Below are 9,462 nucleotides of genomic sequence, written 5' to 3'. Positions count from 1 at the left end.
GTAAGACTAAAGTTTATGATAACAAGGATCAAAATTTACATATTCAAACACATAATTTTCAGTCACAGCACATGTTTTACACTCATAAGTATTTAGTTACTGATGCTCAATATGCAGGACTAATTTATGTACACTACGTTCGTGAATTGTCACTGGAGCTGTTCCTCGAATTCTGACCTTCACCCTAATCCTACCTACGAGACCATCCTTATCGGGTGTGACTATAACAACGACAGCAAGAGGCCACTGGTTCCTTGGTAACCCTTTGTCCTTGATCAACACTATATCGTTCACACCAATATTATGGCAAGCCGAATGCCATTTTTGTCTTAATGAAATGGCAGCAATGTACTCTTGTACATCCCGACCGAAACTGTTCAATGAGATACTGTACACGTCTCCATCGTTACTTCAGGAAGAGATCCTCGCGTATGAAGTCTCCGGGTGGTGGTGCAGGAACATCTGATTTTCCGGTAAGTATGTGGTTTGGTGTAAGTGGCTCTAGTGCACTTGGATCATTTATGTCACATACAGTCAACAGACGACTGTTGATGATAGCCATCACTTCGTAAAAACAATGTTCGCAATGAAGAGTCATCTAGACGTTCTGGACACAGCAGCAATACAGAGTTCATTACATTTCTAATGGTCCTAATTTGTCGCTCCCATACACCACGGTAATGGCTAGCACTTAGAGCGTTTAGGAGAAAATCAAAATGTTTTTCTGCAAGATGAGACACAACTTTAGGCACATCACATTTTGCAAAAAGTTCATTTTTAACACCTATAAAATTAGTTTCTTGGTCTGAGCAGATTTGTCTTACAGTTCCACGAATTGCCACGAAACGCCTTGAATTGTTTATGAATGCATCGGTTGACATATCATCAAGCATTTCAATGTGCACTGCATGCAAACACAGACACGTTAACAAAAGTCCATATCATTTGATTTCTGTACGATCTCGTTTCACCATAAAAGGTCCAAAACAGTCCATTCCACAATGTGTAAATGGTGGGTACTCTTCCACACGGTCACTTGGTAACTCTGCCATTTTCTGACACTCTATTGGTCTTCTGAGTTTTCTACATTCAACACAATTTCAGATATCGTTTGCTACCACTTTACTCCCACCAACAACCCAATAACCCATGCTTTGTAGTTTATTTAGTGTGAAACCTCTGCCTTGGTATTGAATGTTCTGATGCTTTCTTGTACAAACTCTGCATCACAACGATTGAAAATCTCGTTCATAAAAACCATGTATTGCCCATGGTACTCATCATCTCTGCTTAGTTTTTGTTTACGGTGTGACAACCATATAACAGCTAGGCTTCTGTTATTTGGCAATATAAGCCTTTCCTTAAATGGAAGTGGCATCTCTTTGTGTTTATCTTCACGTTGCAGCACATTATCCTTCATTATGTTCAGGCAGGTTATGTCATCTTGGGAAACCTTTAAGTCATGAGTTAAGTCATGTGCTAAGTCTGATTCTAACACCTTAATGGTATCTCATGGAGACAAAGGGGGTAGTTCCTTGATCTGTACACGATTGCATGTTGCACTATGATGGAAACTCAACTGGTGGTTACAATACCCAACAATGATCCAGCCCAACTTGGTAAGTACAGCGTAAGGTTGCGCCCCCTTTCCCTAAACTGTCTGTAGGGGTGCTACGGCTTGTGGACAGTTATATTCTAACAATAAGCCAACATCACATGACTGTAGAGGTGCCACATGGTCCGCAATGTCTTTCAGGTGAGGCCACATTAAAGCTGTTTCACGGGTTGGAATGTGCGATCAGTCCACTGGAATGAAATCCCTAGTGTACACGTTGTTTATTTTTAATCTTTTGTTGGATCAAAACGCTCGTACCATGAGCCCTGTAACATTTTAACTATGAACAATTGTTTTCTCTGACGTCATAGTAGTTTCTGACCAGATGCTTCCTGGCAACACCCCTGGATCTTCGTGAACAATCACGTAGTCTGAAGAAGAAATGCATTTATGGGCTTTTTTGTCGTCTAAAATAGCGAGCTGCACCCCACGGTTTTTGAGGTCAAATATATCAATTCCAATTCCAATAATACTTGAATATAAATTTTTTAACTGAATCCAGTGAGGTGCAACTCACTAGTTAAGACTTTCAGATGAAATTAAAATTTGAAGATCCACAATTTATGGGCTTACTTGTCGTCTAAAATAGCGAGTTGCACCCCACGGTTTTTTGGGGTCAAATATTTCAATTTCAATTACAATAATTAATGAATATAAATATTTTAACTCAAACCGGTGAGGTGCAACTCACTAGTTTAGAATTTCAGTTGAACATAACATTTTAAGATCCAACATTTATGGGCTTATTTGTCGTCTAAAATAGTGAGCTGCACCCCACGGTTTTTGGGGTCAAATATTTCAATTCCCATTCCAATAATTATTGAATATAAATATTTTAACTCAAACCAGTGAGGTGCAACTCACTAGTTTAGAATTTAAGTTGAAAATAAATTTTTAAGATCCAAAATTTATGGGCTTATTTGTCGTGTAAAATAGCGCGCTGCACCACACAGTTTTTTGGGTTAAATATTTCAATTCCAATAATTCTTAAATATAAATATTTGTACTCAAACCAGTGAGGTGCAACTCACTAGTTTAGAATTTCAGTTGAAAATAAAATGTTAAGATCTGAAATTTATGGGTTTATTTGTCGCCTAAAATAGCGAGCTGCACCCCACGTTTTATTTTGGTGAAATATTTAAATTCCATTTCCAATATTTCTTGAATATAAATATTTTTACTCAAACCAGTGAGGTGCAACTCACTAGTTTAGAGTTTCAGTTGAAAATAAAATGTTAAGATCCAAAATTTATGGGCTTATTTGTCGTCTAAAATAGCGAGCTGCATCCCAGAGTTTTTGGGGTCAAATTTTTAAATTCCAATTCCAATATTTCTTGAATATAAATATTTTAACTCAAACCAGTGAGGTGCAACTCACTAGTTTAGAATTTCAGTTGAAAATAAAATTTTAAGATCCAAAATTTGTGGGCTTATTTGTCGACTAAAATAGTGAGCTGCACCCCACGGTTTTGGGGGTCAAATATTTCAATTCCAATTCAAATAATTCTTGAATATAAATATTTGAACTCAAACCAGTGAGGTGCAACTCACTAGTTTAGAATTCCAGTTGAAAATAAAGTTTTAAGATCCAAGAGCTGCACCCCACGGTTTTTGGGGTCAAATATTTCAATTTCAATAATTCTTGAATATAAATATTTGTACTCAAACCAGTTGGGTGCAACTCACCAGTTTAGAACACAAATACTACCAATGATTTTGGGTCTTCACTTTTTATTTGCAACTGAAATTACATTGAAACGAGTTTATTTGTAATCTTAAATCGTCAGTTGCACCACACCAATTTTCAGAAAACAGTTCTTTTTGATCCACCGAGTCACGTTACGCCAAACAAATATTGTTTACGGTCGGCATGACTCATTTTTTACATCATGATGTGCTGTATCTGAAACAGTATATGCTCATTCTTTTTGTCGCGACAAAACACCCAGTGTTAAATATGTGTGGGGTGGAGGGGGGAAGCTCTCAGCATTGATTTCATCTTGCATTCAACCTTACAACGGTCGTCAGATGTTTCGCGCCCAATGTTTTTCCACCCTGGATGTTTAGCCCTTCGTCGTTTCGCCCTGAACTCGAAGTGGCATTGCTTGGCATGCTTTGCCGAGAATCTTTATCTTCTATTTACAATAAGACATTGTCGATAAACATTATTGTATTTGTTTTAAAAATGTTTTATGTGTTATTTCATGCGTTCTTATAAATAAACTGTACACAATACATGAACAACAAATAAACAATAACAAAGTGTAAAAAATGTTGTTTTATTCGAAATAAACGATAGCAAAATGCAAAAAATGTTGTTTAATGTGTGTGATTAAGTTAAAATGTAAGTTTCAAAATAACACGGATAATATAGATATCTATTATTTGCAATGTCTGATAATGAAGTAGTAGTGCGATTTTGCTTACTTTTTTCTTTATTTGCTCTTTCTATTTAGTTGTATGTATATAGTGTATATGTACATTTCTGTATAATTATTTAAGAAAACAACCAAAATAAATTTATGGCACTGGATCTATTTTTATACTTTTAATTGAAGCTTGTTTTGTTGTAACTTAAGAATTGTCACTTAATATTTATATAATTATCCCCCGCCAGAGGCGGAGGGATATTGTTTTGGCGTTGTCCGTCCAGCTGTCAGTTCGTCCGTCCATCTGGCCGGCCGGCACTTTTGTGTCCGGAGCCATATCTTGGAAGTGCTTTGGCAGATTTCATTGAAACTTCGTATGAGTATATATATGCATAAGAGCATGATGCACACCAAATGGCATTGTACATCATCTGTTAAAAACAAAGTTATGGCCCTTTGTTTCTTGAAAAAATGCTTTTTACTATAGGCACTTTTGTGTCCGGAGCCATATCTTGGAAGTGCTTTGGCGGATCTCATTGAAACTTGGTATGAGTATATATATGCATAAGAGGATGATGCACGCCAAATGGCATTGTACATCATCTATTAAAAACAGAGTTATGGCCCTTTGTATCATGAAAAAATGCTTTTTTCTATAGGCACTTTTGTGTCCGGAGCCATATCTTGGAAGTGCTTTGGCGGATTTCATTGAAACTTGGTATGAGTATATATATGCATAAGAGGATGATGCACGCCAAATGGCATTGTATACCATCAGTTAAAAACAGAGTTATAGCCCTTTGTATCTTGAAAAAATGCTTTTAACTATTGGCACTTTTGTGTCCGGAGCAATATCTTGGAAGTGCTTTGGCGTATTTCATTGAAACTTGGTATGAGCATATATCCCCCGCCAGAGGTAGAGGGAAATTGTTTTGGCGTTGTCTGGCTGTCCGTCCGGCTGTCCGTCCGTCACTTTTGTGTCCCGAGCCATATCGTCCGTCTTTCTTCTTCTATCTTTCCATCTGTCCGTCCGGCACTTTATCTTGGAAGTGCTTTGGCGTATTTCATTGAAACTTTGTATGAGTATATATATATGCATAAGAGGATGATTCACGCCAAATGGCATTGTACACCATCTGTTAAAACCAGAGTTATGGCCCTCTGTCTTAGTTTTGAGTTATTGTTCTCCGTCCGTCCATCTGTCAGTATGTTCATCCATCCGATTTGCACCCATCCTCAAACAAAGCATATGATGCGGGGGATATCAATTCTACGAATTTGCTTGTTATCTATATATCTATACTTACCTTACATTAGTTTGTAACGGTAAACACTGTTATAAATATATATACCTGTTTACAATTAGCTGTTTATTTTCAATATGCATGTCTTAAGAGTTGCTTATTCCTTTTATTGCTAAATCTAAATTTATATTGCTAAAAAATTATATTATGTATGTGCCTGTATGTCATTGACCACTGTTGACTACATTCTGTGTTATATGTATGTGTACTCATGGGCCTTAAGCCTAATGTATTTTGAAATAAAACCATATAATAATATATAATTATAACTTCATAAAAATTCATAATCTAGGTGACAATATCAGAAACCTTATTATTTTCCGTTCCCTCAATGTCTGTGCATGTTTTTACAGCCGGATAAGTGTCACATGATCAGGTCTACCATGAAGAAAGTGGACCGTTAAACAAGCGGTAACGGATTAATAGCACAAGTCTTAAACAATCGATTCCCTATGCTCTAATTGCGATAAAGCAGATGTTATGCCAATAAGTGTAATCTAACAAATAAAATGTACTGTTCACTTAACCATTTATTGACTATTGAGACGTATGCAAACACAGATTTTGTATATGTCGCTGCTCAAACCGATATGTGTGACAAACAGCTGATGATCTCTATAAAACTCTTAAAATAGTTGCTGGTTTACTTAGAATAAATCTATATCAATAAATTGCCAAGTATTTACATATAATTTTGTCAAGTATATATTCATTATTTTGTCTTTTGTTTTAAAGATCCATGTATGAGTAATAATACATTTGTAGACCACATTTGACAACAAAATAAAAGTTGACATGATTTTGATATATGAGAGTGAAAATGTAATGTAACAATGACTGGATCTTATCCAAAAAACAAACTAAAGCGCTTATGTTCGAGAAAGTTGTTAACATTGCCTGCTTAAGTTGTTTGGATGGACATCCTGAGTGCATGTGAAAAACTGTTCAGACCACCTGAGTGTACTAAAGTAACCCAGAATATTGCTTAAAATTTGTGATTTATGTTATAACATCACACTCTAAATTTCCAATAGTGTCATTGACATGGAAACTGCAAATATCAAATTTAAAGAAATGGGGGCGAAACATCTTGGGAGCGAAACGACAAGGATGCGAAAAAACTTGGTCGCGAAACATCCACATTTGTTCTTTATCAGTAGCCTGTCAAAGGCTGCTTCTCCTCCGAAAATTCATATTTTGGACAAAATACAGAGAAATTTCTTCCCCAACGTAAAGGCCGGGCCCTTTCCCCTCTTGGTGAAAAAAGCCCTGTTACAACCCTTGAATTTGATAAGTTTGGAAGTATTTTCATTTATGAGTGCATCGGGTCATTCCACCGGCAATTCTAGATTTAACACTGGACCTAGCTATGCTAGGTGTGATTTATTATTAACAAGGGACAAAATTGTCACAAAACCAGGTTTTGCTAGGTGTGATTTATTATTAACAAGGGACAAAATTGTCACAAAACCAGGTTTTCATTGTGAAAAAAAAATCTGATAAAGGGAGAAAACTCAAACTGAACTTTTGAAATGAACAAACAAAATTAACCCCCTTTGTAAGTTTGTTTTTTAAAAAAATCTATTTTTAGTCGTGGCGACCTTGACATTGGAGATATTGACGTGATTCTTTCGTGCGACACACCGTCCCATGATGGTGAACAAATGTGCCAAATGATTTTAAAATCTCACAATGAATGACATAGTTATGGCCAGGACAAGCTCATTTATGGCCATTTTTGACCTTTGAACTCAAAGTGTGACCTTGACCTTGGAGATATCGACGTAATTAGTTCGCGCGACACACCGTCCAATGATGGTAAACAAATGTGCCAAATGATTTTAAAATCTGACAATGAACGACATAGTTATGGCCCGGACAAGCTTGTTCCGCCCGCCCGCCAGCCCGCCCGCATTCGCCAATCTAATAACCAGTTTTTTCCTTCGGAAAACCTGGTTAAAAACCTGGTTAATAAAACAATACATAAGATCCATGATTTGGAGGAAATCACCATCGCCCATCAATATTTCCCCACCCACTTCCACTCTTAACATCAGTGAAAGTCGATGACGATAAAACTAGAGATACATTAGCCACAAGGAAATCTTGGCAATATAATGATAACTAACACAACACCAATGCATAATGATAATAAGATTTGTCGATTTACCTTTGTAGAAATCGTTTGTAAAACCTTCTGTCCCACTTGAATCATAATTTTCCATCGATTAAACAAATATTTGATAAGGTTTGTTAAACCAGATAACAACAAGAACAATTTGGATTATTAAAGTAAAACTACTACAGGTAAGGCATTCTTAAGTGTACATATTTTCGACATGTATAGTATTCGGATAAACAGTAAGAAATATACTTAATGTTCCATCAGGGGTCATAACAGGACCAGATTGCCAATCCTGAAAACAAGCCAGGGGTCTGGCTCTGCAGGCCACAAGCGGGGTCAAGGGGCAGCGCCTTTGTCAGGGGGATAAAGGGGGGCTAAGTCCCCCGGACAAAAATTGATTTAAATCATTTTCAGACCCTTCTAGATTGCATTTCCAAGCAGTTTTAAATGCATTTTATTATAGCAAAAGAAAGATTTTTTTCCAAGAATTTACTTATAATTTTCAGCATAATATTATACTACATTAACCAAATATTTTGAAAAAAAATCAATACAGGAAAAATTGAAATAAAAAAATAATCATTAAAAAGTACAACCTTAGCCCATAATATAAACAGCACTAAATAATATCACATAAATATATATAATATTAACGATTTCCACCTAAAAACTGATGCTGTTACAAGAAAACGTAATCATAAATTATTCGTCAAGTGGCTAAATTTACCACCCCCCACACACCTGTTCACGCAAAGTAAGATTCACGGTTGTTTTCCTTTGTTCCAATGTCACAGTTTATCAAATTAATCGTTTATGTAAAGAAACAATAAAAATATAAAAAAGTAATTACGTTTATAAGCTTCTAAACATAGGTTACGTGGTCAAAATTTACCTTAAAACTTGGGATTTTTTCGTTGTTACTCCATGTTTATAAACGGGTATCCGGAGAAGTGCCCCCCCGGAGAACTGCCCCCCGGAGAACTGCCCCCTTATTTTAAAGGTGGCGGAGAGGTGCCCCCCCATCAAATCGGTAGGGGCGGAGAACTGCCCCCCTGTCAGAATTTAGTAGGCGGATATCTGCCCCCCCATCAAATCTGTAGGGGCGGAGAACTGCCCCCGGTGTCATATTAGTTCTGATAAAACTGGGCATAATACATGTGCGTAAAGGTTCATCCCAGATTAGCCTGTGCAGTCCGCACAGGCTAATCAGGGACGACACTTTCCGCCTAAACTTGATTTTCGGTAAGGAGACTACACAGGCTAATCTGGTACAACACTTTAGGCACATGAATTAAGCCCAGTTTTCTCAGAACACGACACTTATACATTTTATGATATCAGCGCAGGAGTTATCTTCTGTAGAAACGAAATAAACCAAGAATCACTCCTTACCCCCCCCCCCAACAAAACTCGAATTTTTATTGATCTCATAAGTGACCCTGGTGCCTTGAAATCCGGATTTCCGGATCAATCCGGAATATTACAACCCCTGTTCCATGCATTTAGATTGTGTTTTGTTAGAAAAGCTATCATTGGGATGATGATAATATAATGACGATAAATATGTGATGAAAAGGTGCTACCGGTAAATATCTTAAATTACTTAAATGTGTTAAAAGACTTAAATGTGTTATAAGGAAGTAGATTTTTATGTACCAATTCATTAAAATATGTTGTGTAATGTATCATGGTATTGTTATTCAATAAAGCAGTATAAATTTTAAAGATATTGTGTTACTCTTAGAGCATACTGTTATCTAAAATAACTGAATAATACAGACACAAACACAATTAACGGCCTCTGAAATTGACCCCAGCATTTTTAAATTTGACTCCTCAAAATTTCAATCCAGGGGTCATTGACTTCTGGTTTTTAAAATCTATTGAAATCCCTGGGTCCCTGTTCACACCAATGTTGACACTCTTTGTTGCAGCATTTCTATCCCGGTGTTTTATTGCACCTTTGTTCATCACAACCCGATTATCTCGTTATGATCGGATACTGCGTTGACAATTACAAAGAAAACAAGGTGTCATAAACCCAGGGAC

The sequence above is a fragment of the Dreissena polymorpha genome, chromosome 1, assembly GCF_020536995.1.
Source record: "Dreissena polymorpha isolate Duluth1 chromosome 1, UMN_Dpol_1.0, whole genome shotgun sequence".
Classification (NCBI taxonomy): domain Eukaryota; kingdom Metazoa; phylum Mollusca; class Bivalvia; order Myida; family Dreissenidae; genus Dreissena; species Dreissena polymorpha.
The sequence above is the reverse complement of the archived record's forward strand: the minus strand, read 5'-3'. Positions refer to the sequence as shown.